Source organism: Schistosoma mansoni, chromosome 6 (assembly GCF_000237925.1).
Source record: "Schistosoma mansoni strain Puerto Rico chromosome 6, complete genome".
Classification (NCBI taxonomy): Eukaryota; Metazoa; Platyhelminthes; class Trematoda; order Strigeidida; family Schistosomatidae; genus Schistosoma; species Schistosoma mansoni.
The window spans coordinates 3,320,972-3,334,888 of NC_031500.1; positions in this window are offsets into that span (position 1 = coordinate 3,320,972).

Genomic DNA, 13,917 nt, shown 5'->3' on the forward strand with positions numbered 1-13,917 from the left:
ATCTTTATGAGTGTCAGAAACTATCCCGAATTGACTGCACCAATATGTCTGCGTACAAAATGAGGAGCAGCATTTGATTTGGCTGCGCTTCCAATACAGTTCGGACGAGTTTATAAACTCTCTGGTGCCAAGAAACCTAGGCCATGCTCTAAGGAAATAATCATGAGAGGACGTAAGCTGTTTGCATCCCCCAAGGCTTAATGCTCATAACATAGCATTTTAACAGGTAAAGCTTTCAGACATAGTCTGCTGCTCACTCTTCCACTGTTGTAAGGTCCCCTCGAAGCTTCTGTAAATTCTTTTCGTTTCCGATGGACCACCTAATCTTTACATCGTCAGAGTATACGAGGGTCAGAGGGTTAGTTTTATCAAGGATACCGGTAATACGAATTAGAAAGAGGAGTAGTCCTAAAATATTTCCTTGTGAAACATCTGTTGTTTCGACTCTCCAACTCGCATGCATTCTATGTATTATAGCAGCTCATGTACAATTGAGTTTGTTCATATTTAATTTGGTTAAGCCCCTTTGTTAACATATTTAACGGACAGACTCATTCGTACAGTAACAACTAATCTATACTATTTTACCTTTATTGCTGCTGCACTTGTATGAATATGTATGCTTCAGCATTGCTTGCTGTCTATGCATATATTCATTCTGCTAGCCTTACTATCAATCGCTTAATCGATTCGATGATTCATTCATTTCCATATGTATATATATGTATATTTTAATCCTGTTCGCTCGCTCGCAAGCTCGCACGCTCACTCACTTGCTTTTCGGCACTACTCTTGCATGCTTGCTTAACATGTCTGCAATTTTGGATATCTGTGCGTGGTTCGATAATAAACGTAATCGACACTTCGTATTCGCCTTCTGATTTGGGCCGTTATTGAGTAACGGTTACCAGGACGAACGATGTACGAAGTTTAAGGATGATATCGAATACCGACCAACACATTGTCTTAGTGCTTAACATCTGGTTCTAAAAGTAATTTTGTAGCCAGAATAGAGGTTGGTCAAATAAAACCATTGTAACAGCCTTCTCTGTGAGGAGCACAAGTGGTGCCGAGCCAAGCGCCTTTACAAAGTCAAGGAGCATTAAACAGACCGATATGTTTTGGGTTCGTCCGGTTGATCAGTCTCCCCAAGTTATGAGAAGACTAAATGTCAAGGAGCAGTCTTTTTCTGACCTGTGTTAGGCTCCATGAAAGACGCTCTTCTTCTCCCTGCTGTCCTTTCTGTTTATGTTCCAGTCAAATATATGTAATAACAACAGGGAACAGTCAAATGAAGTAAAAATAAGTATAATGACCAATCTCATGGTCTGACTAATATTCTGACCTACCCAGAACCGCTTGATGCAAGACAGCTTAAAGCTTTAACGCTCTTATGGATGGCTACCCAAGGAACGTTTCTAAATAAACGACTTTCGCGAGACCTCTTTTCAGGTGCATAAACCACAGTGTACAAAGTATACCACATTGAATCAAGCCATTGATAATAGTGACATTAATATTGAAACAGATTATGCTACTAGGATATTTAATACTAGGATTGAGGAGGTAGTTACAAAAACAACGACACACCTACGCTATGACAAAACGTAGAAACAGACTATAGCATTTTTGAAGGCAAGCTACTAGCTGCATACTGTTTGTACGTTTCTTTAAACATTTAAATGAAAGTTACTTGTTACGTTCGACAGATCCAGAAGCTAAGATGAAAGCACAAACATCACTATTCGTCTGAGGAATAACACCGGGTAACATGTCGATTTGTCAATAAACCTTCACAAATTGAATGAACGAACTGGAGACCTATTGTAATTAGAAGTATTCAAATAGGTCTTCTAACCATGAACTCCTGAGACAGTGCAATTCAAGGAAGGCAGAACTAGATGAGCACAACTAAATGTACTATATTTGGAATTTGTAACTAGCGGGGAATCAAGTTCAAAGAAATTATCAGTTAATACAAATACTGCACAGTCACATTTTACTAAATAGCCATCTAGTCGCAAATACGTAGTTGGTGATAAGCATCTTGGGACAATAGCCCCTTGATCCACTAATAGGTATTTTTAAACGCTGTTTGAGGATCACAGTTATTATTATTCACAAACAGCTTGCTTTCCGGTGCTTTCTTACGCTAAATGTTAGGATAAGAATATGATTTCATGATTATTGTATTAAAGTTGATATCAGTTCTTGATAAAATCTCAAACCCTAAAACTAGCTCTTAACTACTAACTCCATATTGATATTTGCCCCATTACTTTTCTTATCCCACACTTGCTAGAGTATGTACTTTAGACTAACCATTTTGTGGGAGTTTGTCACTTTTTGATGAAAATGAGTGGTAGTACAACAGGTTATAATTTATTTGCTGCAGTCCAGTTCTTTTTGACAAGACGATAAATCCACACAACATTACGGAAAACAATTACTCGGTTTTACGACAGTATTTATGAAGTCATTGAAAAAAACCTCTGCTTCAGTGAAATTAATACCATAAAATTTCAAAAATTTAAAGGAAATTTAATCGTCATCAACTGCTTTCCGAAGTCTTTGACAATTTCCACACTTCCGTAAATTTTTTAAACTGCATTTGATCAATCTTTTTTTGGCTTATGAGCTCAATATTAGGATCCCGTGATATGTTACTTGTAGCCAAAAAAATGTCATATTTCTATAGTGGCTAGCAACGGAATCCCGGTCACTAGTTCGATCCTATTTCTGAATCGTAAGTTGAATTTTAGTGTTGATATTCATGCTGAGTTTCAAACCAACAAAATTTCACTCCAAACCTCAGCATATTATGGTCCACAATAGCCACCAACATGTTCAATGGGCGTGGTATCTATTATTATTTAAAAGGTTTTGTATCCCCCAAACTCTCATTGTACACAAATCACAGGAATGCAGGCACATCTAGATGACATATTTTAAATAGAGAGAAACGGGTATCTTGGGATCCACTGATAACCACTATCCGAAAGAATGAATGAATTACATATTATTCTTTTTTTTTAACGTTTCATCAACAGTTCTGTCCAATAAATGTTTCAAACATCGACTAAAACACTTCCAAGTCTCTATGATTAGAGATGGTCATGAGGAAATACTGATCGAACTAGGTTTCGTGAAAGTTGGCGGTAGATGAAGAGAAGCCTAATTTACTACCACTATATAGTAACTTGGATTAAACTACCATTTTGACCGTGATAGATATCAAGTTAGTTAGAATTTATGCCCATATGTATGCTATAGGGTGTATTAGTCTAATTGACTTGGATATCCACGGCGTTTATCTAGTATGTATTTTCACAAAAATCGTAACAAGTGAGATGTATCAAACAGGGAAGTGGAGGCCATCTATCCCTACCATTACAGTATCGGTGCTTATATATGTTCTGTGGAGTCTATTGGTTTGGGACCCGTGTATGCATATTTGCTAAATGTATTAGGCAAATTGATTTTAAAAAAACAGGAGTGAACACCATCTTGCCCTCCCAGCTGTACATAAGAACCTTACATTAAAACCCATACAGTTTCAATATCAAATGACTCCCTACTAAAAAACATCTACAAGCCCCTACTAGTAGGTGTGTAGTGAACATGAACACGACTGGGGACAATCGAATGTATTTAAGCACAACTTACATATTATCTCACTAAAATCTGATAACCATGAAGTAAACAATTAATTTGCAAACTATCAATCGATTGTCTCAGTCTTAACTGTTCCTTCAGCAAAATATCAGTCCATCTTCTCTGATCTCATTCTTCATGCATTTTTTTATACCGATTGCGTTTCATTCCTGTCCGTTCCTTATCGATCTTCTGCCAAAATACATTCTATGTTTGACCATCACCATATACTACTTATATGGATATAAGTAAACCACACCAAAGGTGTACCACAAAGTAATTGTAAAACATTATCCAGATTAGCTAATCAGTTCTTCTAGAAAGCTTTACCAACTATAGTTATCATTTAGCTTAAACAAATAATAAAATATAGTAAGCAAAGATGGATAGTGGCTAGCGGTGGAATCCAGGATGCGCGCCACTTCGTCCTATTTGAAACTCATCAGCTGGATGTACCTGCATCTCAGAGTTGATGTTCACTCTGGGAGGAACTCGAACTCAGTACCTTTCGCTTCAAACGCCATCGCGTTATCCACTCGGCCATCCAGCTAACGAGTCCCAAATAGGATGAAACGCGCGTCAAACTGGATTCCATTGCTAGCCACTATCCATCTTTGCTTACCATACTTGTGAATTTAGGCTATATCGAGGCAATACCCACAGTATGCACCTATGCCAATTAGAGACTGACCAGTTGCAGTCCTAAAACATCAATGGGAAGATCCAAACAAACAATACTAAGTGAATAATAAAATAAATAAACAAACTATTATAACAATTACAATTAATTTTATCAAGTTAGAAACAACATAAATATACCTGAGGGGGGAGGGGGGGAAGGGGGTAGGAGAAGAGCACTAAAAAAAACAATCTCCTGAGATTTTATTACTACTCATCTCTTCAATAGAGAAAAAAAATGCTATAACCCATAAGATCCCATGACATAATAATGAATAAGTTTACTCTTACAAAAAAAAGCCAAAGAATAAAAACAATGAAAGGCTTTCATATTTGTAACCTTGACAACAACAACAACCAAAAAAATAGATAAAGTGTATGTTTCGTTTTTGACAGGAGGGGGAAACTATTTATTATTATAATTATTTCCAACCAATGAATTGAATACCATTTAAATACAAACCTATACGCGGTTAAAATTGAATTTAACACCGACAAATAAACAAACAAACGAACAAAAAATTGGACAACTGATGAAGTAAACAAAATGACTTCATCATGTCTTTAAATAGGTATGTATATAATAATAATAATAATATAAAGTAAATTTCCATTGAACATGGTGATTCTTTTTACAATTTGGCGCTTTATGTCACACACACGCACATTTACATTGTTTCAATGTGTTCAATATAAACAAGTTCACATTGATATAAATTATTATATAACTAGATATATAGTACTACCCTTTTAAAGGTAATATACTACTGAAAACAATAAATAAATGACAAAAAAGCACATAAAATGAAACATCAATAAAATTGATTTTGAGCACATACACATACACACACACACACACAGAAAAAAAAGGGGTAAAGATAATTAAAAACATTAACCTGAGTAAAAAAATTGAAGGTGAAGCTGAAAAAAAATAAGTGATTGGATATTTGTAATTTAGTTGTCAAGGTTGTTTTTGTTTGTATGTTTGTTTGTTTTTGAAGTTTTCAATTGCATTAACTTGTTGAAACAAAAAGCAAAAAAAAAAGGGGGAAAACAAACGGAACACCCCCCCTGAAATGTAAAGTATAACCCCCTCACCCTGAAATGTAAATTATTACCCCACCCTGAAATATATATTTCAATTAAAAAAAATGATTCTTTTTTATAATATTTCATAAAAATCTTCAAATAATTTAACAAAATGATAATCCACTTTAGAACAATATGGACAAATGATTAAATTACTATATTGACTAAAATAATTTAATGGATAAGATTTAATTTTGAGATCATTATTCATTGAAAGTTGATCGGGATCATGATATTGATGTTGATGAGGTAGATCATTTAATGATAACTGTAGTGTATTTGTTGGTGGTGGTGGTTGTGGTTGTGGTGGTGATAAGGTTGAATTGGATGATATTGATAAATTATCTAAACGTGATTGACATGAACCACATGTTAAATGAGCTGAACAACATGGTACAGCAGCAAATATATCATAAGTATAAAGACCACCAACTAGTAATGAAGTACCTAAAGGTTAAGAATAAAAAAATAAATATAATATTTGTTAGAATATTCTTAAATGATCAGTGTTACAATTAAACGTTTACAAATGATAATGATCTCTTCGTCTAGTACATGATATTACAGTACAATGGAAGTTGGTCGCGCAATTTCGTGGATTGGTTGAGGTTAGACATTAACACCGTTGGATGCCGGCTCAGTGGTCTATCGGTTAAGTGTTTGGGGGCGAGACTGGTAGGTCCTGGGTTCGAATCTCGCGAGGCGGCATCGTGGATGCGTACTGCTGAGGAGTCCCACAATAGGACGAAACGGCCGTCCAGTGCTTCCAGGTTTTCTATGGTGGTCTAGCTTCAATTGACTCATGATCTTAACTATATAATAGTACATGATATATTCAAGAAATAAGCGAGTTGAGGTATTAAATCATGTTATCAGTATAAGATTGTGGAGTTTTCTGAGTTTTAATTGAGATCATGAACCGATCAATGTAAGATCACCATCGAAAACCTGGAAGCACTAAACGACTGTCTCGTTATAATAGTTTGTAGGTTGAGCGTTCATGAACGAGACATTAGGTCCTAAGTTCAAATCCCGTTTGTGGGTTCGTGAATACTCACTATTGAGCAGTCTTACACTAGAATGAAACGGCATTCCAGAGCTTCCAGTTAACATTCTGTATACAGGAATGACTTTTTCAAATTCTCTACATTCCTATTTTTCAACATGATTTTCAGATGGAACTAATACACCTATAATCAGATAAAAACCTTAATGAAAACACCAAATATGCAACATTGATTGAGTATTATCCATCATTTAACAAGGGATCAGTTTTCTTATATAAAGAAACTTAACATGTAAAATGTTCATTATCTTGACTTTAATTTACTTTTGTGTTATATCCTGATAAGAATAATGAATGGTAACTTTTGAGACCCATTTATGGACCAATACTATGCGTATATTTCCTATTGTATAATTGTTAAGTAACTAAACTATTCATATTCATGTCCCTCTTATTATAAGCTTCATTTTGACCTATGAACTACTATTATACGATTTACCATTCTTGAGCTATGCCCTGTCTATCAATTACTATCTTCCTTATTCACAGCCACATTTAACTAAATCTTGTACAAATGTTGTTTCCTATTTTATGGTACAATGTGGTCTGTCTGTTTGGCATGTAAACCCAGAATGTTTGGTATAAATGATTCACATTGCAGAGACTGTTATTGGTGTTCTGGACTTAACTGGGTGGGTCAGACAGAAGCAGAATCGATACGTAATCTAGGTTGCTTGCATGAGTCCAATCGATAATTCACTGCTCTCTAATCGTCGGTATTATCACGTTATACATTAACAGGGAACAAGTTATAACAATTTGTAAACAAATGCTTTTATAATATGACCTACACTAAGTCGAACTGAAGATCTCAGTTAACAGACGTAAATCTAAACACATTTTGACGTATTACAACAACAAACAAAATAGTAAGCAAAGATGGATAGTGACTAGCAGTTGAATCCAGTTTGACGCGCGTTTCGTCCTATTTGTGACTCGTCAGCTGAATGTACTTGCATCTCAGAGTTGATGTTCACTCTGAGACTCCAACCCAGTATATTTCGCTTCAAACGCCATCGCGTTACCCACTCGGCCACCGAGTCCTGATAGCCACTTGCTTGTGCAATGGGGTGAACAAACAAAATAATTCACAACTACAACGTAGTAACTAGTGAGAAATTATGCACAATATCCACTCATTTCATCATTAGTTCTGGTTATTAAATAAGTCTTACCTTCTCTATTTTAAAAAAACGATGTTTATTTATATTCTAACACAAAATAATTTTACATTTTATATGAGCATCAAATTTAATTTATACAAAAACAGCTGACTGATCAATCAATCCTATTGTGATATATGCTACTGATATCAACAGATATAAGTAGTATATATCATCAATCGAAAATAAAATGCCTGGAGGCAGAAGCTTAAGAAGATCAAAGAAAAGAGAATGAGAACAAAGAATGATTGTTGTGCCAACAAAAGAACAATGAAGTCTGACACAATTGATTGACTGATATTATGCAAATGAAGTATTCCATAACTTTGTATCCAATTACATTCGATTGTCCCCCACTTATGTTCTCATTCATTACAATAGCAGAAGAATCTAAGACACATGTCTCATTCTATTTAGTACACATCAGCTGGATGTACTTGTATCTCAGAGTTGATATTCACTCTGGGACTCGAACCCAGTACCATTTGCTTCAAACGTCATCGACGTTATCCACTTAGTTACTGAGTCCTGTTACTACAATATATTGAATTTTTTTATATTTTAGAACCATATCACATGATAACATCGAAGTATACAATATATAAGATTGAATAATCAGATCTCTTTAAAAAATATAAAAAATTTATTGTAATATACATCGTAATAATAATTTTCTCTTGGCAACAAATATGTGCTTTTCCCTGTTTTTACTGAAAAAAAGAACTTATTTTCTTTTATGTACTTTTAAGATAAAATAAATAGAGGGGGGGAAAGTACAGGAATTTTTTTCTTTCTACTCATATCCAATAACAAGGCCATATATAGTAGGAGAGAGAGAGAAAGTACAACGAGTTATATAATCTATTATAATCTTTACATTTTCAAAGAAAAAAATTCTTTGAATGTATAGAACAATATGAATAAGTTTCATTCATATAGAATGATGGTATGACTAAGGGTGGAGAGAGTCAGTTCACCCCTCTCACATGGACACATGTATACAGCCACTGACAGGGAGGTCTTACTCAGTGACTTCTCGCGACATTACTGTTGTTTATGAAATTAAGAGGACAAAAAGCGGATGTCCAACATTCTAACCAGGATAGTGGATAGAGAGGATCCACCTAGAGGAGTTGGAAAACCCTGATTCAAAACCAATGGTGCACATGGGCTCCAGGATCCTGAAGGTGCAAATAGAGTATGAACCTATTGTTGGTCACTGGCTACCATGTGACTGCATCTCCTGACGTCACTCCACCGCCTTATGGATCAGACCTTTAAGTCAGTGGCTCGGAGTGTGACCTCACAAGAAAACCACCTAATTCGTTGTGGGCACCCGGATAGTATCACAGCCCACACATAAATCAAGTAACTCATGTGGCATATATCTATTTGGTGCCTTCTTTTACCAATGTTTATGTGCCTAATTAAAAAATTGGTCTATCCCATAAATTTGAAGACTGAAATAAAAAGGTATTGTCATTTTACAAAATTTTAGGTAAAACAATTTTATTCCTTCAAAAGCACTTCAAATATGCGGCAATACTCTCAGCCCCGATCTTATTATTAAAAGCATCCGTGGGAGTTTTCAGAAATCAAACTCTTCAGGTGTATGGCAGTAATTTAACGCTTTTTAATCTCAGCATTGAGTTTCGAGAACAAAAGTAAACATCAGAAAACTAAGTTTGGTAAGAAGGGAAGGTGATTCATTATGGTTTTAAGGACTTGTAGATAATCGCCACCGAATACGCAGACATATTGTCGTGATGGAGAATCTGTTTATCCCCATCACGCGATTACTCAACCAGTTGAGGAACTCCTTCTGGAAATCAGCAATAACTGTTTGAGTTTCAGTAAGAAATTCATGATGACTAATGTATGATTAAACAATAGGAAAACAGAATTTTCTTTAGTCATCCATTTGCATATTTTGCTGTGTTCTGAAATCTAAACAGTCTTCTCATCTAGTCTCCAAGTGTCCTGACAACACCGTGCTTTTTCTGTACTGAAACTCTGCATTCTGTCCAATCACTTCGAGACAACACTTCGCAACGTATTAGTTACAAGCAATGTTCTAGGTATCATTCACTACAAATAACACCATATGTATAAAGTATTTATTACCCAGTTTGTATATCAGATATAAATTAGCTATCACCCATAAGTAGTCGAGAGGACATACACTACGTTAATATATAAGATGCTTGTAGGTAATCAGCACTCCTCGAACTAGATTTCGTGATAGTTGAAAATCAACAAAAAAGTATGGCAGCAATCATGTAAAAGCTGGTACTACCTTTAAAAGGTTTGAATTAACTCATTCACTAAACACTTAGGAATGAGTTACACTCTAATTATAGGAGAAAATGATACAATCCAATTGTCCAAACAGTAAAAGATGGAGCGTGGTCCGGACTTGGGACTCAGTAGTTGACGGTTGAAAGCCTTTAAACACTAACCCACTTCTCCATTAGAAGATCTGAATTCACTTTACTCAGTTTGACAATCTTAGACGTTAATACTAAGCTGTTCAATGAGCGACTGACCACTTGTAGACTTGAGATATTTGTATTTTTTTGGTGTGGAGAGTTTAGTAATTTTATAGTTCACGTCATGAGTCAATCGAAGCTAGACCATCATGAAAAACCTAGAAGCACTGGACGGCCGTTTCGTCCCAGTATGGGACTCCTCAGCTGTGCGCATCCACGACCCCACCTCGCGCGATTGAAACCCAGGACCTGTCAGTCTCGCGCGAGAGCGCTTAACCTCTAGACCACTGTGCTTTCAGGTTTTCTATGGTGGTCTACCTTCAACTGACTCATGACTTCAACTATAAAACTACTAAAATCTTCACAAAAAAACCCTTCTGATATTGATCAACATATACTCAATAATGACTGGCTTGAAGAGATATTTCCTGGAGTTCTAGTGAGAAGCAGTGACCAGTGGAGTTCAACCAGGTCTGTTGTGAGATAGTAACTCACAGAAGACAATGGTGGACGGTTGCTCAATTTCGTGGATTGGTTGAAGTTAGACATTAACACTGTTCGATGCAGGCTCAGTGGTTCCAGAGGTTAAGCGCTACGGCGCGAGACCAGTAGGTCTTGGGTTCGAATCTCGCGAGGCGGAATCGTGGATGCGCACCGCTGAGAAGTCCCATAATATGACGAAACGGCCGTCCAGTACTTCCAGGTTTTCCGTGGTGGGCTAGTTTCAATTGACTCATGACTTCAACTACAAAATATTTGTATTTACTTGTTTACTGAGTAGTAACCAATATCATTATGCCCACTTCTGTCTGTCTGTCTGTCTATCTGACTGTCTAGATATTTTTTTGTCAATCAACTCATTATCTATTTTCTTTCAATGTATTCTTAAGACCTGGAAGCACTGGACGGCCGTTTCGTCTTATTGTAGGACTCCTCATCAGTGCTTCCAGGTTTTCCATGATGGTCTAGTTTCAACTGATTCATCATCTCAACTATTAAAATTACTATAATATCCACGACCCCCCCCCCTTCTAGTATTCTTAAAAGATGATGATTATGATGCCAAAAAATTTCGCAATCGTTTTTTTTCTTATTTCACCGTTAACTTTTCCCAAATTCTTAAAGTATTGATTACCTCATAGAATAAATGACCCCATATAATAGTGACTCATTTTGATTTCAGACAGAGAATGATTAGATTTCTACAAACGGAAGAATCTCATTTCCATTCGAAAAAGAAACATGAAGCATGAAGAACTATGTCAATGCGTGTCTACAAGGAGACAGAGAAACACACATACAGAGAGAGAGAGAAAGAGAAAGAAAGGGAGCATGTATGATGATTATATTCCAGACAAGAACAGACTATTTAACCTTAAATTGACCTGAAATAGTTTATAGACAATTTCTTCACATGTTCAATAGATTTTACTGAATGAAAGAAAAAAGAAAAACGTTTGCATAGTTTAAATGACTGACTGATTTCAACTAGACAACTATTAGAAATCAGGAAGCAGTTGATGACTGAAATCCTTCAACGATGTGTATCTATAACGTCTTATCTGGAAATTGAATCTAACAGTGTCAACGTCTAACCTCAGTCAATTCACTAGATTGTACAACCTTTATCTATTTTCTATAGTGAAGAATTGTCTCAAACTCGATATGCTTAAACTTTACTGATTATAGCTCCTTACAAGAACTTACTTGCTTACTTACTTACGCCTGTTACTCCCAATGGAGCATAGGCCGCTGACCAGCATTCTACAACCCACTCTGTCCTGGGCCTTCCTTTCTAGTTCCTTCCAACTTTTGTTCATTCTTCTCATATCTGTCTCAATTTGTCGGAGTAATGTGCTCCTTGGTCTTCCTCTTCTCCTTTGGCCTTCAGGATTCCATGTGATGAGGGCTTGCCTTGTGACGCAGTTGGGTGATTTCCTCAGTGTGTGTCCTATCCACTTCCAGCGCTTCTTCCTGATTTCTTCCTCCGCTGGAATCTGGTTTGTTCTCTCCCAAAGTAGCTTTTTGTTGATAGTGTCTGGCCAACGGATTCGAAATATCTTGGGTATCCTAAAGCAAGTCTCTAGTGACCATATGATTATTACTAGTTATATTGGTGGGATTTGTGGAGACTCTAAAGTTTTCATGGTTTACATTGAGGTTGGTTCCATACTAGGACGAAGCATTCATTCAGTGCTTCAAGGTTTTTAATGGTGGTCTAGCTAAGATCAGCTTGTGGTTAAAACTGTGAAAATTTTGCCATCTTGAGAAAATCCTCTTAAACCCGAGCATATGTAACACATGTCCTGGACGTCTCAGTTAATGACACATTTTTTTATCAACCAACCTTTACGTAGTATCCTACTCCCAGACCTATCTGATAAATCTACCAAATACAAATAATCCTTTGAACATATCTATGATCAAGTCAACATATATCATCTAATTTGAAATCCCATATTATCTTGTTGTTGATACTCGTGAATGAATTCTCATCAATCTCTGTTGTCTGTGTATATTACTGAAAGAAGTATCACAATTTATTGATCACTGGGTGGTGATCAATGCCATGAGTGTCAAGTCCTTCTTAATGCTGGTCGAATGCTATCGATCAAGTTGCAATGTGGCCACTAGTCTAGGTGGCTGGACACTGGTAACGTCTCTGACTGTGAAGCTGGGTGACACGGGATGGAATCCGTCAGGGAGCACCAGTTCCCTCAATATTACAGGTACACCTTGCTGATGAGTGCCATGTAGCACGAAACCCTGGTCCAGGGTTTCCTGTTGACCATCTCCAACCACCATCTTATCTCGAAGTATCACAATGTTACAACATTTTTGGTATCTTTGAGTGGTTGTTTGAAGTGAAATCCTCAACACTCATTTCATCCTATTCAGTACTCAACAGCTGAATGTACCAGTGATGATGTTTACAATGATATTCGAATCTAATGTTTATCACTTTAAAGGTTATATATGTATGATTACAATAAAAAATTACCGTCTTATTACATACAAATTTTGTATAAAACATTCATTCAACAGTGATTAGCTTTCAATAATCTTCATCCGCCAACCTGTACAATTAATTTTCCTGCATTGTATCATGATATGTGCTACTGATATCGACAGATATAAGTAGTATGTATCACCAATCGAAAGTGGAATGTTTGGTGGCAGAAGGTTGAGAAAATCGAAGAGAAAAGAACGAGAACAGAGAGTGATTGGTATGAAAATGAAAGAATAACAAAGTCTGAGACAAATGATAGCTGTCTCCACATAGTGTTCTTGTTCACAATGGTAGTAGTTATACATTTGAATGCCGGCTTAGTGGTCTAGAGGTTGAGCATTCATGAGTGAGGTCGAAGATCTTGAGTTCGAGTCCCACATGTGCCATCGTGGATGCGCACTGCTGAGGAGTTCCATAATAGGACAAGAATGTCTTTCAGTGCTTACATGTTTCCAATGGTAGTCTAGTTTAGATCGATTCATGAATTCACCTAATTAAATCTAAAATTGAAACTCAAAGATTTAAGCAAACTACCAACTAGGGACTTTGCCTAAACAAACAAGAGTAAATATGATAGATACTAAAATTAAGTTTAGTTAGAATGAGTAATGTATTCAACATAGTCTTCATCATTCTTGAACAATAGAACTATAGAAACCAACAATATAAGAAATTAAAACTGACAAATCTTCTGACTGAATGTTTGAGTCGGTTTCATAAGTTCTTCTAATAGCCTCAAGGTGAATCTACACGACAACTTGAACACGA